The sequence below is a fragment of the Prionailurus viverrinus genome, chromosome B4, assembly GCF_022837055.1.
Source record: "Prionailurus viverrinus isolate Anna chromosome B4, UM_Priviv_1.0, whole genome shotgun sequence".
Classification (NCBI taxonomy): Eukaryota; Metazoa; Chordata; class Mammalia; order Carnivora; family Felidae; genus Prionailurus; species Prionailurus viverrinus.
In genome coordinates, this window is record NC_062567.1 from 18,096,652 (window position 1) to 18,116,200 (window position 19,549).

The 19,549-nt window shown below is 43.7% G+C and overlaps 1 protein-coding gene and 1 long non-coding RNA gene across 2 annotated transcripts in view; one reads left to right on the plus strand and one right to left on the minus strand.

The window, feature by feature from the left end:
* The window catches only part of PIP4K2A (phosphatidylinositol-5-phosphate 4-kinase type 2 alpha), a 192,588-nt gene that overhangs the window by 126,473 nt on the left and 46,566 nt on the right, over positions 1-19,549 (minus strand). The window lies entirely within an intron of this gene.
* LOC125169691 (uncharacterized) lies at positions 15,137-18,681 on the plus strand. The gene is made up of 3 exons (XR_007153769.1): positions 15,137-15,308; positions 16,065-16,284; positions 18,093-18,681. It is a non-coding gene; the product is annotated as an uncharacterized LOC125169691 (long non-coding RNA).

Sequence of the window (19,549 nt, forward strand, 5' to 3'; positions counted from 1 at the left end):
GGGGAGCTACAACCCTACTGAGGTCACCACTACAGAAATACGTAGCGTCAGAAGTACAGACAGGAAAAGGAAAGTACCTTTTTTTCTACGGAATCGGCTATGAATAAAATGCAAAAATGCTTTACTCACCACAGAGGGAAACAGTTTGCCATAACCTTCTTTTGTTGATCTTTTCAAAATTAGACTTTCAAGAGTTTGCTGTATTTTCTGTGGTAGCAAAAATGTCATGCCCCAATAGAAATCATTTTAGGAAAATGCTGCTAATCAGAAAATGTAACAGTTATTAAAAAAAAAAAACAACAAAACAATTCAAAATGTTGAATGTGATCACAAGTGGCAATAGAAGAGATTTATCCCTGGAAAGAATTCTAACCCTTTGCAACCTAATGCCGTCTTTAACACCTGAACACGCACTAGTGGAGAAATGGACCACGGTACATTAATGTGTTATGTACATACAGGAATCCGAGGACTTGTCTAAAATACATGTTAAACGGACACAAATACAATAGAAAGAAAAGCAGGACAGAGAATGGATTTAAACTACCAAAAGGTCAAAATAAAGTGAGACAGTGGAAAAGAATTCAAATTCGAAAACCACACCTAGAACAAATTCCACACCTGTTTTAAACGAGAAGCTTCTTTGATTTTTACCAGATCTCCTCTATCTTATCAACATATTGGGATTATATAGTTGGTACACAGCAAAAGATCCCATAGGAATGAGAATGAGGGCAGTTCTCCTTTTTTAATTAACACTAAGCCGCTATCCTAAACCCTGTAATATCCCAGGCGTTTTACCTATATAATCTCATAAACTCTGCAGCACAAGTCCATTAGATATGAATGTCTACATCCATTTTAAAGAAGAGAAAACTGAATTCAGCAAAGTTGATCTCTGCCCACCCCACCCTGCCCCTCGTGAGCTCTACAATGCCCTTAAGCAGATTTCCAGGCCCCTACAAACTGCTGGGGGCAGCTCAGCCCCGTGGACTGTGCCCTAACCAGAGTATAAGAGATCTGCTGTCGCCGCCCTGCTGGCTGGACAAACCGGACAAATGACTGCCCCTGTGGTCTCAGCCTGTGAGGAGGTTGGACTGGGTGGGTCCTGGCTCCTTCTGGTTCTAACCGTTGAATTTGATTTGAAAAATATAGCTTTCATCAGGTTTCAGGGATGGTCTTTTTCTATTCCTAAGCATATACTGCCCGATATACTCACAACACATATTACAAAACCATTCAATTACTATGAGGACAAACCAGACGAGAAGCCTTCATTTCTTTACCAGCCATCACGAACAAATTCTGTTAGGGATCCCTTTTAGGGGCTGTTGTCAGGGTGATAAGGCTGCGGTAGATAGAGCTTGGTTATCTTTAGTGTGGCTTAAATGTCACAACTCTTGTGACGCTTTCCCTACCGGCCCACACACCCCCACCCACAGCAGAACTCTGTCCTTCCCAGCTACAGAGGACAAACACTGCGTCCTTCACGCACCAGACAAGCTTTGATGACTGTTTCCATGATTTTCTGCCTTGCTGGACGTGTGTTCCCTGAGACATGAAACCACCTGAACTCATCCCTGTATCCCCAGCACTTACTCCTTGCTACGAGGTTGGGTGCACCATCAGTGTTCAACACGTGTTTATTGAAATACCGAATTGTCTTTCAAAAGGCAGGTTAAGAAGGCAGACAAGAAAAGAATCTAGGTGATCTGTGTATTTTATGACTCATAGGATCCCACTAAACACATACCAAGTACATGCCTGTCTCATTTTGCATAAAGGATGTGCTCGTGAAAGATAAGGAGAATTAGAAATGGACTCATCTTGCTAATAATTTCCAAGAATCTTAATCTCAAATGAGGCACTTCTTCACATTTTTAAAAAAATTTTTTTTTTCAACGTTTATTTATTTATTTGGGACAGAGAGAGACAGAGCATGAACGGGGGAGGGGCAGAGAGAGAGGGAGACACAGAATCGGAAACAGGCTCCAGGCTCTGAGCCATCAGCCCAGAGCCCGACGCGGGGCTCGAACTCCCGGACCGCGAGATCGTGACCTGGCTGAAGTCGGACGCTTAACCGACTGCGCCACCCAGGCGCCCCTCTTCACATTTTTTTAGTTTATTTATTTTGAAAGAGAGAGAAAGTGCATGTGAGGGAAGGGCAGGGAGAGGGAGGGAGAGAGACGGAGAGGGAGGGAGAGAGGGGGCGAGAGAGAATCCCAAGCAGGCTCTGCACGGAGAGTGCGGAGCCGGATGCAGGGCTCAAACCCACAAACTGACATCATGACCTGGGCGGAAGTCAGACGCTTAACTGACTGAGCCACCCAGGAAACCCTTCAGGATGTTTTTAAAGTAAAAAAAAAAAAAAAAAAAAAAAAAACGTGTCATGGAACCTGAACACCACCTCAGTTCATCTACATTGCTAAAGACTTGAGTGTTTTTTAACTTCGATCAGTTTTTTTTCAGTCCTTACAGTTACAAGCCACAACATGACAAAATCATTTATCTGCAGGCAACTGAAATTAATCAGATGGAGTTTTCCTGAGGTAGTTCTCCTCCAACTTCATCTTGGTTTTGTCTTGTTTTTTAAAGTAGGCTCCACGCCCAACGTGGGGCTGGATCCCCTGACCCCGAGATCAAGAGTCACCTGCTCCACCGTCTGAGCCAGCCAGGTGCCCCTCATCTTATTTGTAATTCAGACTCGAGTAGATTAGGCTATACTGATCTGTACGAATTCTTTTAATATGTGAGAACAAAGACAGGAAGCATCACATGCCCTGAAATCAGGCCACAATGCCCATCCCCGAGGTGGGGCCAATCAAGGAGGTTTCAAGGAGGGGGCCATTTTAAACTGAGTTCCAGGGGCGCCTGGGTGGCTCAGTCAGTTGAGCGTCCAACCTTGGCCCGGGTCATGATCTCAAAGCTTGTGAGTTTGAGCCCCGCATCGGGCTCTATGCTGACGGCTCAGAGCCTGGAGCCTCTTCAGATTCTATGTCTGTCTTTCTCTCTCTCTCTCTCTCTCTCTCTCTCTCTCTCTCTCTCTTTCTCTCTCTCTCTCTGCCCCTCCCCAGCTCACACTCTGTCTCTCAAAAATAAATAAACATTAAAAAAATTTTTTTTCTTTAACTGAGTTCCAAAGGAAGGAGGGAGCAGACTATGGGGGCAATGTTTCCTAAGAATGCAAGGGCAAGCAAGGCTGTTAACACAGAGGAAGAAGCAGAGGACAGCAAAGGGATTCCCTGCCAGGATTTCCCACCCAGAAATCCTACCTTCAGGGTGATGAGATCACCATCGGACAGAAGCTGTAGGCTCACGGAAAGCCCTCAAGCCCCTCTGTCCTTCCCCCTCCCAGCTGCCCCCTTCGGGCGTGCTAGAGGCCAGCCCGCTGCCCCCCCCCCCCCCCCCCCCCCGTTCTTCAGACGTTCACAACGCTATTCCAACTGCGTGGTTTACGTGTGTGTGTGCGCCTTGAGATTAAACCATAAGCTCTTCAAAGGCAAGAACCTTGTTTTTTGCTGATGTTCTTGCCCTGATAACTGGTAAGGGTAGTAGGTACCCAACCGATGCTGTTTGAATGACTCAATCAATGAGCCTATTATTTTCAGTGTTTCAGAGCACGGAGTTACAGACACTGGACACAGATTCTAGGGGCAGAGGACAGGAGAGAAGAGGCTCCTGGGAAATGAGAAAACCACTCATAGGAGGAAAAACCTAGGCAACCACTAGAGGAAATTCGGATAAGAGAAGGGGATGTGGAAAGAATCCTAGGAAATTCAGAGGCCGACATGAACCTCTTAATTTGTGAGAATAAACACTTACCCAGCAGAATGGGCAGCTTGGACAGTTTACGATGATTCCAACTCTGGAAAGCTGGGAGCAGGGACAACTCAGTAACAGGACAACTCAAATAACTATGCACCACTCGCTGCAGGAGCAGAAAGGAAAAGACTCTGTCTGGTCTCCACTTCCAATGCACAGTTTTGGACACTCCCTCTTTACTACACTCTGCGCTCGGCTATCCCACTACAATTTCATTTTTAAAAACGGATTAAAATCATTTAGTCCAGGCATCTGCATTTTCCTAGCACACTGCATTCTTCCATCAGTTAGTTCTCTCTCCTACCTTCCCACACTAAAATCATTTCCCTCTCCCCTCCCCTAAGTATAATTCAAAGAGCCAAGTGCCTTTTGGAAGATCAAAAGGGTTTTTTCCTCTGGTTCCGGTCCAACATTTCCGTGAGATTCTGCCGAACGCTGAAGTGGATTTCTGAAATGCTCTACGGTGAGGTTTCCAAAAGGCAACCTCGACTCGGTATTTGTGAGCCTGGCAGGAGATGTGATTGGAAACATTTTGCACATAATTAAGGATTCTTGTGGCTGGTGTTCAGCTCTGTCCTTTCAGGGGCAAGGACGCATCACTGTTCATCTGTGGAAGTACACTCCTAAGTTAGATTAAAAGCTCACTCGAGGGGCTCCTGGGTGGCTCAGTCGGTTGAGCGCCGACTTCGGCTCAGGTCATGATCCTGCGGTTTGTGAGTTCGAGCCCCATGTCAGGCTGTGTGCTACAGCTCGAAGCCTGGCGCCTGCTTCGGATTCTGTGTCTCCCTCTCTCTCTCTCTGTCCCTCCCCTGTTGGCGCTCTGTCTCTCTCTCTCTCTCTCTCTCTCTCTGGCCAGGAAATGGAGAGACTACACTAACAGAGAGTGTGTGGACACAGGGAGGTAGGGACAGGGCAAAAAAGGCAATGATGGGAACAGCTCAATACAAATGGTCCCCATAAAATCTGACCACCCGACCAAAACAGGAATCTGTGAGCCTGGGCGTTGCCTGTCCCAGACCCACTTAGACGTGTGCAATGCAGCCCACATGCAGGTCTGCAACGTCCAGGATGTGCTGGCTCAGAATAAGGAGAAAGGGGAGGCAGTTGGTAAGCCCCAAACTTCTGGGATCAGCCTGGAATTAGGACGTATATTCTCCTAATCCTACCAACAATGTGCTGACCAACGGTAGATCAAGTCTTTGCGCTTCACGTCAGTGGTACACTGAGACGATCCTGGCCATTCTAGCTGGATTGAAATCCTTGGCTTTCCAATTAACTAGCTGTGGAATCTCAAAGGACGTATTTCTGAGGCTATGTCCTTTTCAAAACAAAACAGCAACAACAACAACAACAAAAGGTTTCTGTTTCTTTTGACTGCTGTAACACAACAGCAGGCGATTAATAGAGATTTGCTAAATTAGCAAATAAAGGAATACTTAATTGAAACAAGCTAGCACACAGTTGCTGCTTAAGAAGTGTTCACGACTTTTAACCTCCTCCTCCCCTCTAACTTTGAAGTGTATTCTCCATGTGGTTTCCTGTTTGGCCTTTATAAAATGTATCAAATGAACAAAGTCATTCTTTTTCTAATTGTAAAATAATACAGGTCCATTGTTGAAGGTGAACATATTGCATGTTAGATTCGCAAATTTTGAAACGTACTGGGATGTCGACACCACACTTCATTAACGGTTTGAGATTTATATCAGAATGCTAAAAAAAAAAAAATGCAAAGAGTCAAGAAAATAAAAATCACTCACTCCATCATCCAGGGATATTACGATGTTTTGACATATATTCCTCCAGACATTTTTTCCATGCAATGCTCTAGAAATACATTTTTCTACAAAAATGGCCAACGTAGTAGGTACGTTTGTATAGCCATACCAAAATTTAACTATCCTCTTACTGCTATGCACTTCTGATTTTTCCCTTATGTCTGGCCATTATAAACAAAGCTGCATGATCAACATCACTGTGCACACATTTTTAAAAAGATGTTTCTAACTAGCTAAGGCATGAGAAATTCCTAGAAGTGGAAACTACTGGGTCAGAGGTGCGCATATCTATCGTCCACAGAGACTTTATTATATTCTTATCGGCAATGTGTAAGTACGGTTTTAACTTACACTAATTACTACTGCGGTTGAACGTTTTCATATTTGTGGCTATTTGCATCTCGTTATCTGTGGGTTTTCCTGTTCATGTTGTTTTACCCATCTCCTACTCAAGTTTTTCCTCTTGATCATACCATACAAATTAGTATGCCTTTGTGGTTGCCAATTTTCCGCCACGCTTTCTTTTGCTTTTGGTTATGGTAAGCATTGATGATAAGAAGTTTCCATTTTCATGTGGTTACATGTATCAGCCTTTCCCTTCATTTTCAGTTTGCAGTCCACATGCTTCTAGACAAAAATGCTGTAATTCTGAAATGTTTTATTTTTTTACTGTTTAATACTAATGTTTTAAAGAGGTAACACAAAAGAAACACCTTTATGATATTAATACAAATTACTATCCCAGAGCCACAGTATTTTCATTTGTAAACTAAGAATGTATTTAGATGTTCGTATTTCATGAAAGGTTTGGGGCTTCCAAGCGCCCGGCTGGCTCAGTCAGTAGAACATAGGACTCTTGATCTCGGGGCTGTGAGTTCGAGCCCCAGGTTGGGTATAGAGATTACCTAAAAGGAAAAAACCGTGAGGGATCTGGGCGGCTCAGTCGGGTGAGTGTCCAACTCTTGATTTTGGCCCATGTCATGATCCCAGGGTCGTGGGATTGGGCTGCACATCAGGCTCCACACTGAGCATGGAGTCTTCGTAGGATTCTCTTTCTCTCTCCCTCTGCACCTCTCCCCAGCTAGTGGTCTCTGTCTCTCTAAAATAAATACTAATAATTAAAAAATAATAAATCCTTAAGGGCACCTGGGTGGCTCAGTCGGTTAAGTGGCCGACTTCGGCTCAGGTCATGATCTCGCAGTCCGTGAGTTCGAGCCCCGCGTCGGGCTCTGTGCTGACGGCTCAGAGCCTGGAGTCTGCTTCCGATTCTGTGTCTCCCTTTCTCTCTGCCCCTCCCCCATTCATGCTCTTTCTCTGTCTCAAAAATAAATAAACATTAAAAAAAAAAAACTCAAAGAGAAAAATTAGCAAAAGATATAAAATCCTTACTATAATACCAATAACTAAGATAACCACCACGAATAGTTTAAACATTTTTATGTACACATTTTTTATGTGTAATTTCAATGTATCCACATATACATACACATACGTATATACATGTATATACTTTTACATTAACAACTGGCTCTGTGTCTGTCTTACCACTTCACTTTTTTCCCCTCAAACTTCCTGCCACTCCAAAACCTCTCAGCCAATGTTGACGACAGCTGGGGGTGGGTGGAGGGGGGGGTATGTGTGAAGATAAATGCAACACAGAGAAAATGCTTTGTGCTTTTAAAATATGGAATCATATTGCATATGCTTATCTGAACCTTCCTTTCCCTGAACTACATCTTAGAGTTTACTCAATTCGTCTAAATTACTTTTAACAGCTACTTAACACTACAGAGTATGAATGTGCTATGATTTATTTGGCCATTCTATTTTGTTTCCCATGTTTTGATGCTATACAATATGATGCAAGAAGTGTGCTTGGATGTATATAACCTTCCTAACCAGTGCTTTCTAGGAGATAGATGATCAGGAGTGGGACTGTGGGATCAAAGGCTGTATATATTTTTAACTTTGATAGATATTTCCAGATGGCTCTCCAGAAAGACTATAAACATATTACATATTAAGACTCTCTGCGATGTTTGAGATAGGTTTCTAATAAACTTGGCCAAATAAAGGTTGACTTATCACCTACGACTTCAGGAGAAAATTAAATACCCACTGAACACATTTTAATTATTCTCCTAAAATTCCAGTGATAATGATTTGTGTTTTTATTACTCTCTTTGCTTCCCTATAATGCTTTTATCTATTAATACGACAAGAAAATGGGGCGCCTGGGTGGCGCAGTCGGTGAAGCGTCCGACTTCAGCCAGGTCACGATCTCGCGGTCCGGGAGTTCGAGCCCCGCGTCAGGCTCTGGGCTGATGGCTCAGAGCCTGGAGCCTGTTTCCGATTCTGTGTCTCCCTCTCTCTCTGCCCCTCCCCCGTTCATGCTCTGTCTCTCTCTGTCCCCAAAATAAATAAACGTTGAAAAAAAATTTAAAAGAAAAAACACAGAAAAACAGATTATACGATTCTTCCACCATGAATTCAAAATAAACATTTGAAAAATGTTGAGACTATGACTTTAAAATAGATTGCATTCCTTCCTAATTATCAACCATAGTTTTTATGTTGGCCGTTTAAACTAAAGGGGAGGGGCTGGGGGGGAGGAAACGACATATACACAAGTCACAAGAAAAAGCCAGGACCTTTCAAGGTCTTTTCCCAATTTGCCAAAGAAAAGCAGCAGAAGGAATGAAATTAGGAAATCTGTTTTGAAAAGGGATCAGTCCAAAAAGATACAATCTAATACTTAGGGAAAACCATCGAGCAGCTCTAAAATTCTACTCAGAAGGTAGCTCCAAACCCAAAGGCGAGCACAGCCATTCTGTCAACATCTTACAACTGGCTTGTCATCAAACGCCTGCTTCGGCCCACACAGACCCCGCCTGTGGTTCTTCCTATGTACCTAAGCACTCCCCGTACTGTTTTTGGGCACCTCCTTCTCTGCAGGCCCTATCTGAAACCCAGCTTTTCAAGCAGTTGCCTGCATTTGATAAACCCTACCCCTCTGCTTCTCAAATAGACATTTTTGCATTACATTCGTAAAAAGTTTTAATAGTCCTGTGCTAATTAAGACTAATGAGCCAGCATAGCATCAGAACAACCAATCTTCACACCTCTGCAAGAAAGTTAAGTCATTAGCGAGGCGCCTGGGTGGCTCGGTCGGTTGGGCGTCCGACTTCAGCTCAGGTCATGATCTCACAGCTCGTGGGTTCGAGCCCCGCATCGGGATCTGTGCTGATGGCTCAGAACCTGGAGCCTGTTTTGGATTCTGTGTGTCCCTCTCTCTCTCTGCCCCTTCCCTGCTCATGCTCTGTCTCTGTCTCCCTCAAAAATAAATAAACATTAAAAAAAATTTAAAAAGTCATTAGCTGAAGCCATTCTGTGGGCCATGAATAAAAAGGGCAGGTGAATCCACTCACTACTTCAGTAGTAAAACGTACTTTTAAGCAAAATTCATTGACCATATTAATAATCATACCAAATACAATGAAAAAAAAAACCCTCATGTTTCTAACCCATAGGCTTTTATTTGTAAAAATTATAATATATTGACTGGCACAGATACCTTTCATAAAAACACCTTACTTTACCAGGTAAGACTGGATACTAATGCTTTCACATGACGCTTAAGAAAGCAAGATTTTGGGGCGCCTGGGTGGCTCAGTCGGTTAAGCGTCCGACTTCAGCTCAGGTCATGATCTCGCGGTCCGTGAGTTCGAGTCCCGCGTCGGGCTCTGGGCTGACGGCTCAGAGCCTGGCGCCTCCTTTGGATGCTGTGTCTCCCTCTCTCTCTGCCCCTCCCCCGTTCATGCTCTGTCTCTCTCTCTCTCTGTCTCAAAAATAAATAAACGTTAAAAAAAAAGAGAGAGCAAGATTTTGATCAAGTAGCAAGGAAATTCAAATAACCAGGGTTCAATTACATTCCATTAAATAGTCCTAATTTAATTTCTCATACAGGAAAAGAAGTAACCAGCAAATTTTGATATATGTACTCGAATACAGCATACTACTCCTCAAGTACTGCATGATTATTTCATGGAATACCAAATTACAATTATGGTAGCAAATACCTTAAGATGCCACTATGAACTCCTTGGCTTCAAATGTGCTGGCTTTCACCCAAAAGTTTACAGTGACAAAGTCACATCTATGTGGCTTTAATCATTCTTCAACAAACCAAGGATCGTTTATAAAGCGAATGGTCATAAAGACAATTAACACCTAACAAATGAAATCTTTCCTGTTAATATTCCATGGACACATGTTTTCACACACCAGAACATTAATGTGGGAGGTTATAAAATTGAAATTCTCTTGGAAAGTGAATCCTTGACTTGTATTTCTTAACTAGGAAATGTGTTTTTTCAGACCACTTTCCCCACAGACTAATACCTGTAAAAAGATCATTTGGGGAAAAAAAAAACAACTCTGAATACCAGTATTTAAACCCCTTCAAAATATTTTACAAGTAGGTCACGGTTTCATGACTGATAGGAGTCTTAGCCATGAAAAATCCTAAAGTTTTTGGTGGACTTATATGTAACATTTTTTACTTGGTCTTTAAAATTAAAGATTAATTTGGGGTACTGAAATTTATACTCATTAAAATTTTTAAAGATTCTCCAAAAGTTTCTCAGTAGGTGTTTTCATCACCAACTACCGCTAACTAAAAGACAACAGGTTGATTTCAAAGCGAAACCAGGGCCTTTGCTGGCTGATTAGCAAAATGGTTTTCTTCTTTCACTATGTTGGTTGAACTAGAAGCTTCCGGATCACATTTCAATAAGGTTCAAAGTGAAAGTCCTTTGTTGGCTGACAAATATGGCCGCTTCCAACTCAGAATACGTTTTCTCTAAAATTCAATGTTCTAAACAGCAGTTGGTTTTCTTTTTTTAAAAGTTTTTTTTTTTTTCCAACGTTTATTTATTTTTGGGACAGAGAGAGACAGAGCATGAAGGGGGGAGGGGCAGAGAGAGAGGGAGACACAGAATCGGAAGCAGGCTCCAGGCTCTGAGCCATCAGCCCAGAGCCTGACGCGGGGCTCGAACTCACGGACCGCAAGATCGTGACCTGGCTGAAGTCGGACGCTTAACCGACTGCGCCACCCAGGCGCCCCAACAGCAGTTGGTTTTCTAAGCTAGACCACAAAACTCTATATGACCCGTATGTAAATGAAATACTGTTACATGTGTTTCAATGCAGAGAATACTCTCCTTTGCAATACCCATTCTGTCATCAATACAAGACATTAAGCAAAAACCAGGGCGCCTGGGTGGCTCAGCTGGTTGAGCGTCCGACTCTTGATTTGGGCTCGGGTCGTTATCTCACAGTCCGTGGGTCCCAGCCCCGCATCACGCTCTGCACTGACAGTGTGGAGCCTGCTTGGGATTCTCTTCCTCTCTCTCTCTCTCTCTCTCTCTCTCTCTCTCCCCTCTGCCCCTCCCACTCTCTCTCTGAAAATAAATAATAAGCTAAAATAATAATAATAAAATAATAAAAGTCAAAAGATTCTGCTAAAGAAAGCAGTAATGGAAATTATATGACGGATTTACTTCTCTGGAAGCCTAGTGCTTGGGGCGAAACATGGTTGGGGCTGTTTTTGTTAAAACAAGCAAATGAAATAACCTAATAGCAAACTTTGGGAATGTATCTTCCTGTCTGGCTTCTGTAAATTCTATTATCTACTTAATATGCTTTTTTCTCAGTAAAACACTCCTGGTTTCAATAGCCATTCTTTTGCTGCTAGGTGATAATACACTGTTATCATATAGAAAATTATCAGTGTACATTTGGTTTAGGGAAAGCACGTGTAACTGAAGAGAAAGACCATTTAACATCTCCATGGAGCTTTCAAGAGCTCTGGAGACTAAGGACACTCTATGAAAGCCTCATTTTAGTTCAAAACGTATGGTTCCAAAACTCTTTGATAGTTAAGTGTCACAGGTGCTAACTACATGTTTTTCAACTATAACCAGGGGAGATTTTTTGGTATACAAAGAGAAGGCATAAAATGGAAAACAGGAGAGGTTGAAGATCAAAAACGAGGGAAGGAGAGTCATATGCATAACTGAAAAACCCCCACCTGTCTGAATGGAAACTGAGCTAGGGAAAGGGGCAGGAGGAAGGACGGGTCTGGTTACAGATGTGTCTCCACCTGAGTTCAGAGCCGGGCTGGCTTCTGGTGGAAAAGGGACCAAAAAGTCTTGCCAGGGATGGTAGCATAGTTCCAACCTCTAACTGGAAGAAAGAAAGAGAGAGAGAGAGAGAGAGAGAGAGAGAGAGAGAGAGAGAAGAAAAGAAGAAAAGGAGAAAGAAAGAAAGAAAGAAAGAAAGAAAGAGAGAAAGAAAGAAAGGGAGAAAGAAAGAAAAAGAAAAAGAAAGAATGAAAGAAAGAATGAAAGAAAGAAAGAAAGAAAGAAAGAAAGAAAAGAAAGGAAGAAAGGGAGAAAGAAAGAGAGAGAAAGAAAGGAAGAAAGAAAGAAAGAGAAAGAAAGGAAGAAAGAAAGGAAGGAAGGAAGGAAGGAAGAAAGAAAGGAAGGAAGAAAGAAAAAGGGAAACCAGTTGATTGGCTTCTAATGTAAGTGTGACACTGGAAACTGATGGCAAGTATTGTCATAGATGCAGTGAGCACAAAGCTCCTGAAATGAACAGACTTGGGGGGAAGAGAAAGCAGAGAAGGAAGCATCGGACCAGCGCGACCACTCCGGGCATCCAGCAGCAATGACTGTTCCGGGACCCAACCAGACCCGGTGGTGAATACCAGTGTTTCCGGAAATTTCTTAGAGAAGAGCTGGGGAAAACATTTTATATATACACATGTATGTGTACAGAATACATATAGGTATTTATACACATAACACAAAATAAAAATATATTCGTCTAGGGGTGCCTGGCTGGCTCAGTCGGTACAGCATGTGACTCTTGACCTTGGGGTTGTGAGTTCGAGCCCCATGTTGGGTGTAGAGATTACTTAAAATAGAAAAGCCTTTAAAAAGATATATATTTGTCTGAAATACTGTCAAAATGGTGAAATCGAAACTAAACTATTTACTTAACGTCCTTGGCAATAAACAATTCACAGAAAGAAATTTGAATTAAAATGCAAAGAAAGAAGGGAGGAAAGATCTGATGAACCTTAACTACTGGTCTCCTCTGGATGGAGACAGCACATTGATGATGGATGTTGATGACTTACTATGGTCAGCCACTGTTCTAAGGCTTTCACCTCAACCATCTCCTTTAATTTTCACCACCACATGCTCCGGGATCAGGGCGTCTGGCTGGAAGGCGGCAGCCTGAGTGTGGGCACAGTGGGAGGCACGGCAGGAAATGAGGTCGCCCAGGCCCCTCGAAGCTTGAAGGCTGTGTGAATAGTTACAGCGGATGTGAGCAGTTACACAGGGTACAGTCACAGCTGAGGGGCCAGTGCGGGCCTTTTTGAGGAAATGTCACTGAAGTCGAGGCTTGGAAAAGGGTTACTGAGAAGAGACAGTTCTCACTTTGAATTGCCTTAATGTCCAGATTTAGTTAGAGTCTACATATCTACACACACATACACACACACATACACACACACACACACACACACACACACACACACACACACACAAATAGACAGTCTAGGACTTTCCTCCAAGAATATTTTTCTAGCTGAATGTAAAGAAGCTGTTGTTCTTTCAGGAAGTAGGCAGGCCTGTTACCATTAAACAAAAAAATGTTTGGACAAGTACCCACTAGGAAGAATAAATTATCAAAATAACTAATAACATGTTAATAGGAAATAATCTCTTTTGGCACCCAAGGTTTCAGTGGAATCAAAATTATTATAAAAATATACAGCTATGTTTTGCATACATTCGCTAACAACAAAAACCAACTAAAAGCAAAGGTTCTTCCTCCAAAAAGACTCCTTGTCATTCTTTTTCTCTTAAGGATAAAGACCAAGGAACCTAGCCATCTAACACCTTGAATCTCATTACACCATGAATAATACCTCAGCAGGAGCACTGGGAGCACCAAGCCCCTGCTGGCGGTCCCAAAGAGCCCCTCAGGGAGGGATGGGGCTGAAAGCACAGACTCCAACGTAGGGAATCTATCTGAACAGGAAATCGGTTTCCACCGCCGCACTGCTTCCAGGGAATTAGAAAAACGGATGAAGAGATTCCTTATCCACGGTGGTTTAACTTTAAGAACATGTTCGCATCAGTTTCTTACTCATGCACGTTTCACACTAATACAAACGCTTGAAGATACCAGGCACGTCCGTCAAAGGTGCACCTGAGACGTTTCAGGGACAAATCCAGCCAAGCGTGTGGGAACTGGGGAAGGGCCAGGGGAAACAGAAATGAACACTTGTCCAGAGGAGATGGCGGCAGAGATAAATTCCAGAAGGACAGATTAAGAACGGGCAGAAAGCAAGACGGCAGCCTGCACGAGACAGACAGAGATAAAGACCAACTGACACTACACAAAGAGAAACAGAAGAGTCTGATAACTCAATCGTGAGTCATGCCAACCTTGAATTAGAATGTCCCCCCCCAAAATACTGTCAACTCCAGACAGTAAATACTCAGACCTCAACACTCTAAAATGGTGGGCTGGCAGGTTAATAGGTTATTGATCAAGGAGCAGCAAAAAGGATTAGCATGTCCCACCCCAAAATATACCAGTGACGCATACAAATTCTTCTGAACTGAAGGCATCTGAGTTCTGGAAATCCCGTATCTGCCCCAAAGCAGAACTCAATTCTGCTCCCCCAGAGCAACTCAGACCTTCTCTTCTCAGAGAGAACTCAGCACCACACCCAGACTTTGTCACAAACTATCTCGTCTCCCATTGATTCTCCCAAGGGCCCGCTGATCTTTCCAAAATGCCACGTGCCTTTCCAAAAGCCCCCTCTCTCCCTCCCTTTCTCCCCTAAATTAGGTATGTGGACCCAAATTCTAACCATTCCTTTGCTACTTATCACTGGGTACTTCTAACTGTGGCTGTGACTGTTAACTGTAACTGCATGTTAATAAGCTTGTGTTGGTTTTTTTCCTGTTAATCTGTCTTTTGTCAGTCTAATTTATAGGGCCTTGGCCAACGAACCCTAGATGGGTGAAGGCAAATGAGAGTTCCGCTTTTCTTCCCGGCAGCGGCCTTGTGAAAGTCCTCAAGACAACGAGCGAGTTCCTTAGCAGTCTTGTGGTGTCGGCACAGCCCCATCTTCAGGGGCAGAAACCGAGATCCAGAGATCTCAGTCCTGCAGCCTCGCCCCTGCTTCCCCGTGCAGGGCCGCCTGTGGAGGAGCCCTGACTCCTCTGAACACACCTGGGTGCTGGGACTTGTGCGATTAGGACTTACGCCTCTGGCCTGAAGGCCCCGAGAGTCCCCTGAGCCCCAGAGAGGCCACGCCCCGCTGCGCCCCACCAGGGGTGGTGTGGGTTCCTTCCCTGATGCTGCAAAACCGTCCGTCACACGTGACCATTGTTTGTGTGGGTGACCCTCCCACTAAACCGATTCCTTACAGGCAGGAACTGGGCGTTACGCTTTTTTGTTTGTTCGGAACTCAGTGCAGGAAAATGCGATCGACGTTTATTAATTAACCACGGCAGTCAAAGGTAGACCTCGGATTAGAACCACGTGTCCCGGGCTCAGCTCCGCAGGTCTAGCTTCCAGACGGGATGGTGTGCAACGTGCAGAAAGGAATTTTGAAAGGTACAAAAATTATTCTAACAGCATTTTAACATACACCAGACGTAACTCCAACACAACCATAACTGCCTTTTCTGTAACTGTAGCGGCTCACAGCCGGCCCATCTGGCAAAAGTTGGGGGGGGGGGGGAGGGAAGGATCCCGCTATTCACCTGACTACGGACCATTATGTAACAGGGAGACAGAAAGCGCTGTTCCCAACCCAGCCAATAACAAACCAGACCCTCAAGCAGCACGATTGGCAGTCCTGGTAATTTTATCCCAGAGAGAACAATAACAGACACTATTTTTATTCATACCGGTATTTAATCCTTTTTTTTTTTTTTCCTCAGTAATATACTGGATGGCACTAATTTCTATGGGTTAATTATATATTCCCTCCAACAGAATAGGTTTTTCTGGAGCTTTGTTTTATTGAATTCACGAAGCCCTCCCGGAGGAATATTACAGCCAAATGAAGAGTCGTTTCACCAACTGAAAGACCAACTTATTTTCTGCAGGAATGTGCTGTGCAAGCATGGCCTCTTTACCCCACCCTCTTGGCCACACACGGAACCTTTGCTTTTCATCTGCCACCTAATTATGGTGTCACACCTAGCCCGTGATGCTGGCCACGAAATATTTAACCACAGGGACACAGACCTCCACTTTCCTTAATTTCTTAGACTTAGAGCAACTGGTAGATAGACCCTTGGACGCGGACTTGCACGTGGCAGGTATTGACGACACATTGACTAGTCTTCCCATCTGTTGATACAGATGCTACTTGCGAACAATCCCTTTCGTCTTCGATCGCTTTCTTTTGGTGAACCCTGCCTTCAAAAGCACTATTTCCATGCTTATCAGACACCCCTACTCCTAAGAATCATGTTACAGTACTCGGAGAGGGAGAGAGGAAGACACGTGGGAACAAAAAAGGGGAGATCATTTGCTTTCACTGACCAAAGTTCGTTCCTTCCACCACCCAGGTATGCACGCAGTAAGTATTTATTGCGTACGCACTTTACTCCAGTAGTTTCTAAGCGAGGTACAGTTCTTTACTCTTGGTCTCAGCTGATGACACATGAAAAGATCTTCTGAAAATGGAATTTTATAAGTGTACATTCCTTAGAACATTAAAAACATTTATTTGGGCTATTGGGCTACTAACCAGTGTCTTTTTTTTTTTTTAATTTTTTTAAATTTGCATCCAAATTAGCATAGAGTGCAACAATGATTTCAGGAGTAGACTCCTTAGTGCCCCTGACCCATTTAGCCCATCCCCCCTCCCACAACCCCTCCCGTAACCCTGTTTGTTCTCCATATTTATGAGTTTCTTCTGTTTTGGCCCCCTCCCTGTTTTTATATTATTTTTGCTTCCCTTCCCTTATGTTCATCTGTTTTGTCTCTTAAAGTCCTCATATGCCTGAAGTCGTATGATTTTTGTCTTTCTCTGACTGACTAATTGCACTTAGCATAATACCCTCCAGGTCCATCCACGTAGCTGTAAATGCAAGATTTCATTCTTTTTGATTGCCGAGTAATACTCCATTGTACATATATACCACATCTTCTTTATCCATCCATCCATCCATCCATCCATCCATCCATCCATCCATTCTTTCCATACTCTGGCTATTGTTCATAGTGCTGCTATAAACATGGGGGTGCATGTGTCCCTTCGAAACAGCACACCTGTATCCCGTGGATAAATGCCTAGTAGTGCAATTGCTGGGTCGTAGGGTAGTTCTCTTTTTAGTTTTTTGAGAAACCTCCATACTGTTTTCCAGAGTGGCTGCACCAGCTTGCATTCCCAACCAGTGTCGTTTTATTAAGACGTTACCAACTATACTTTTCATAGGCAGGTAGAAGGTAGCTAAGGTAACCATTAATCAAAGAGAACTTAGTTAATTGCCTTCAGAGAACAGAGCTCAGGGCGGTCATCATTGGTTATGTGACATCTTTCTGGTCCTTCATTCTTACCATTTACATTGCTTATTGTTCATACAGTATTGATTGGTATATTGATTATGGGAAAACAATGTTTGTATTAACACAACAGTGGAGAAAGTAGCAAGCAAATGGGATTCTTCTATTATAGCCACCATTACGAGGTAGTATTATTACCTTTGCTTTAACTCTTACAGCACTGTTGAGAAAAAACAGCAAATAAGAAAGGCCAGTACCCAAGGCATTGTAAGTAAGGAAAAGAATCTCCTTAACAAGCAAGATGGTTCCCTTAAATGATCAGTGTGACACATTTCTTATGACACAGGAACTACCAGTCCCCAAGCTGGCTGTCATGTCCACTCCACAGAGTGTTCGGAGGAGAGAAACAAGGCCAGGAAACGTTCAAGCCTCATTAAACCTCGGTCACCATCCTCTCACGCTATTTCTTTTATATTTCCTGACTTGGAAAAAAGGAAACGGGCTTACACTTTGGTAAAGTAACAGAACCCAATGTACATGATCTATCACTTAAATACTTTGGGATGCTGGTCAGCATCTCCCAGGTACCATTCACAGGCAAAGGAACAAACTATTGCCATCTCACAGCCACCACCCCCCTCCCCCAACCATCTCCATGTTCTAGAATGGGAGCTGGCAATTCGTCTCCTCCTCCTCATGCCTCTCCTCTTTAGGTCTCCTCTTAACGTTCCACGTAGAAGATTTTTTCAAAAGTTATTATCCCATAATATTATTCCCAGATAACATGTGCTTTCATTTCGCAAAGTTCGTTCTACTTCATAAAAGGAAGTCTACCAAGTTCCCCTAAATGGCAAATAAAGACTGCATCCCTTATTTTAGGAACTGGGACCGACAGAACTTTCCATTACTGATGTCTTGATGCCAACCAGCAATGTGACCACCCAAGACGTCAAGTCCTTGTCCATCCTGAGTCAGAATCTACCTGACAACCTGATCACCTCTCAGCTCGCCATCTCGGATCAAGAGGGGTACCCTAAAAATCTGAATGTGACACGAGCAAGTACGTTACAGGTGATGACTCTCTTCGTCTGGTACACCACCTCCCTCTACAAGCAACTGTCCAATATGGCAGAACAAGGGTAAAAGACTAGAGGGAATGCCTCGTCTCAAGGATGTGCTGATGAGGGAGCCATTTTGGAGAGTCGCTCAAAATCCAGCTACTCATAAGCCCTTCTTGCTGAAGGATCATAGCACACGAGAGAGCACGAAGGATTCATTTGCTTCAGAACCTCTCCCGAACGCCTGCTGCATTCCACACACTGTGGTAGGTGCTGAGGGTTTTCAAGAGAAAATTCCCTTGCCTTCCTGGAGCTTCTTAGTGGGAGGAAATAGGCAATGAAAAAAATACAGAGAATGTCAGGTGGTACCCAGTGCTATGCGGGGGGAAAGGCTGAGTTAAAAGGGATGGTAAGTGCTGGTTGGGGGGGGGGGGGGGGGCCTGCTGTTGTGTAAGGGACTCGAGCCAGACTCTGGTTAATTCTTTAGCAGAGACCTGAAAGTGACCAAGGGACCAAGCAGTTCAGGACCGTTACTACTGTTCGTATGTGTTATAAAGACATAAACCAGAGTTTAAGACTATCTAGCAGAAAGGGCTAGTTTAATACAAACCACACTGCCAATACTAGAAACAGGCGGGGGGGGGGGGGGGGCAAAAACACGTTATTTTATTACAAATTCCTTATACTTTCTTTGATGTTATAGTTAGGCCATTACATTCATTTCTTAAAATTATGTGTATAGATAATTTCTATAAGCTCTGAGTTTCACGCCAAGATAGTAAAGGTGATTACAACATACACGCTTTGTGAGAGAGGGGTTAGGGCCACCTGGGTTGAGCATTCCTGCCACGGTGTGTGTGCTCACAAGGGAAATCACCTCAGAATCACCACGGGGGAGTCACTGATTCCCCCCCTCCCAGGGTCCTCCTGGAGGTTATGTTACCGTAGGGAGTCAGACTGAAACTTACCAGGCAAGTCAAATAATTAAATAACTACAAGTCGGGCAAGTGTTACAAAGGAAACAAACAAGCTTATGGAGAGGAGGATGAGGGGTGGGGAAGGGGGAAGTTTTGTGCTTACCCGTGAGGGTCAGGGAAGAATTAAGAGCTCCCGGGAGGGAGAGAACTTGCAAACCGTTGGGGAGGATGTGGTTCACACCTCAACTAGGAGCAGCCGCAGGTGACTGGTGGCTGCCATATGGGCTGAGCAGAACAATGAGACAGAATCGGCTCCGAGATGATAAACGTTGAAGATGAGTCAGAGGTTCATGGGGGTTCA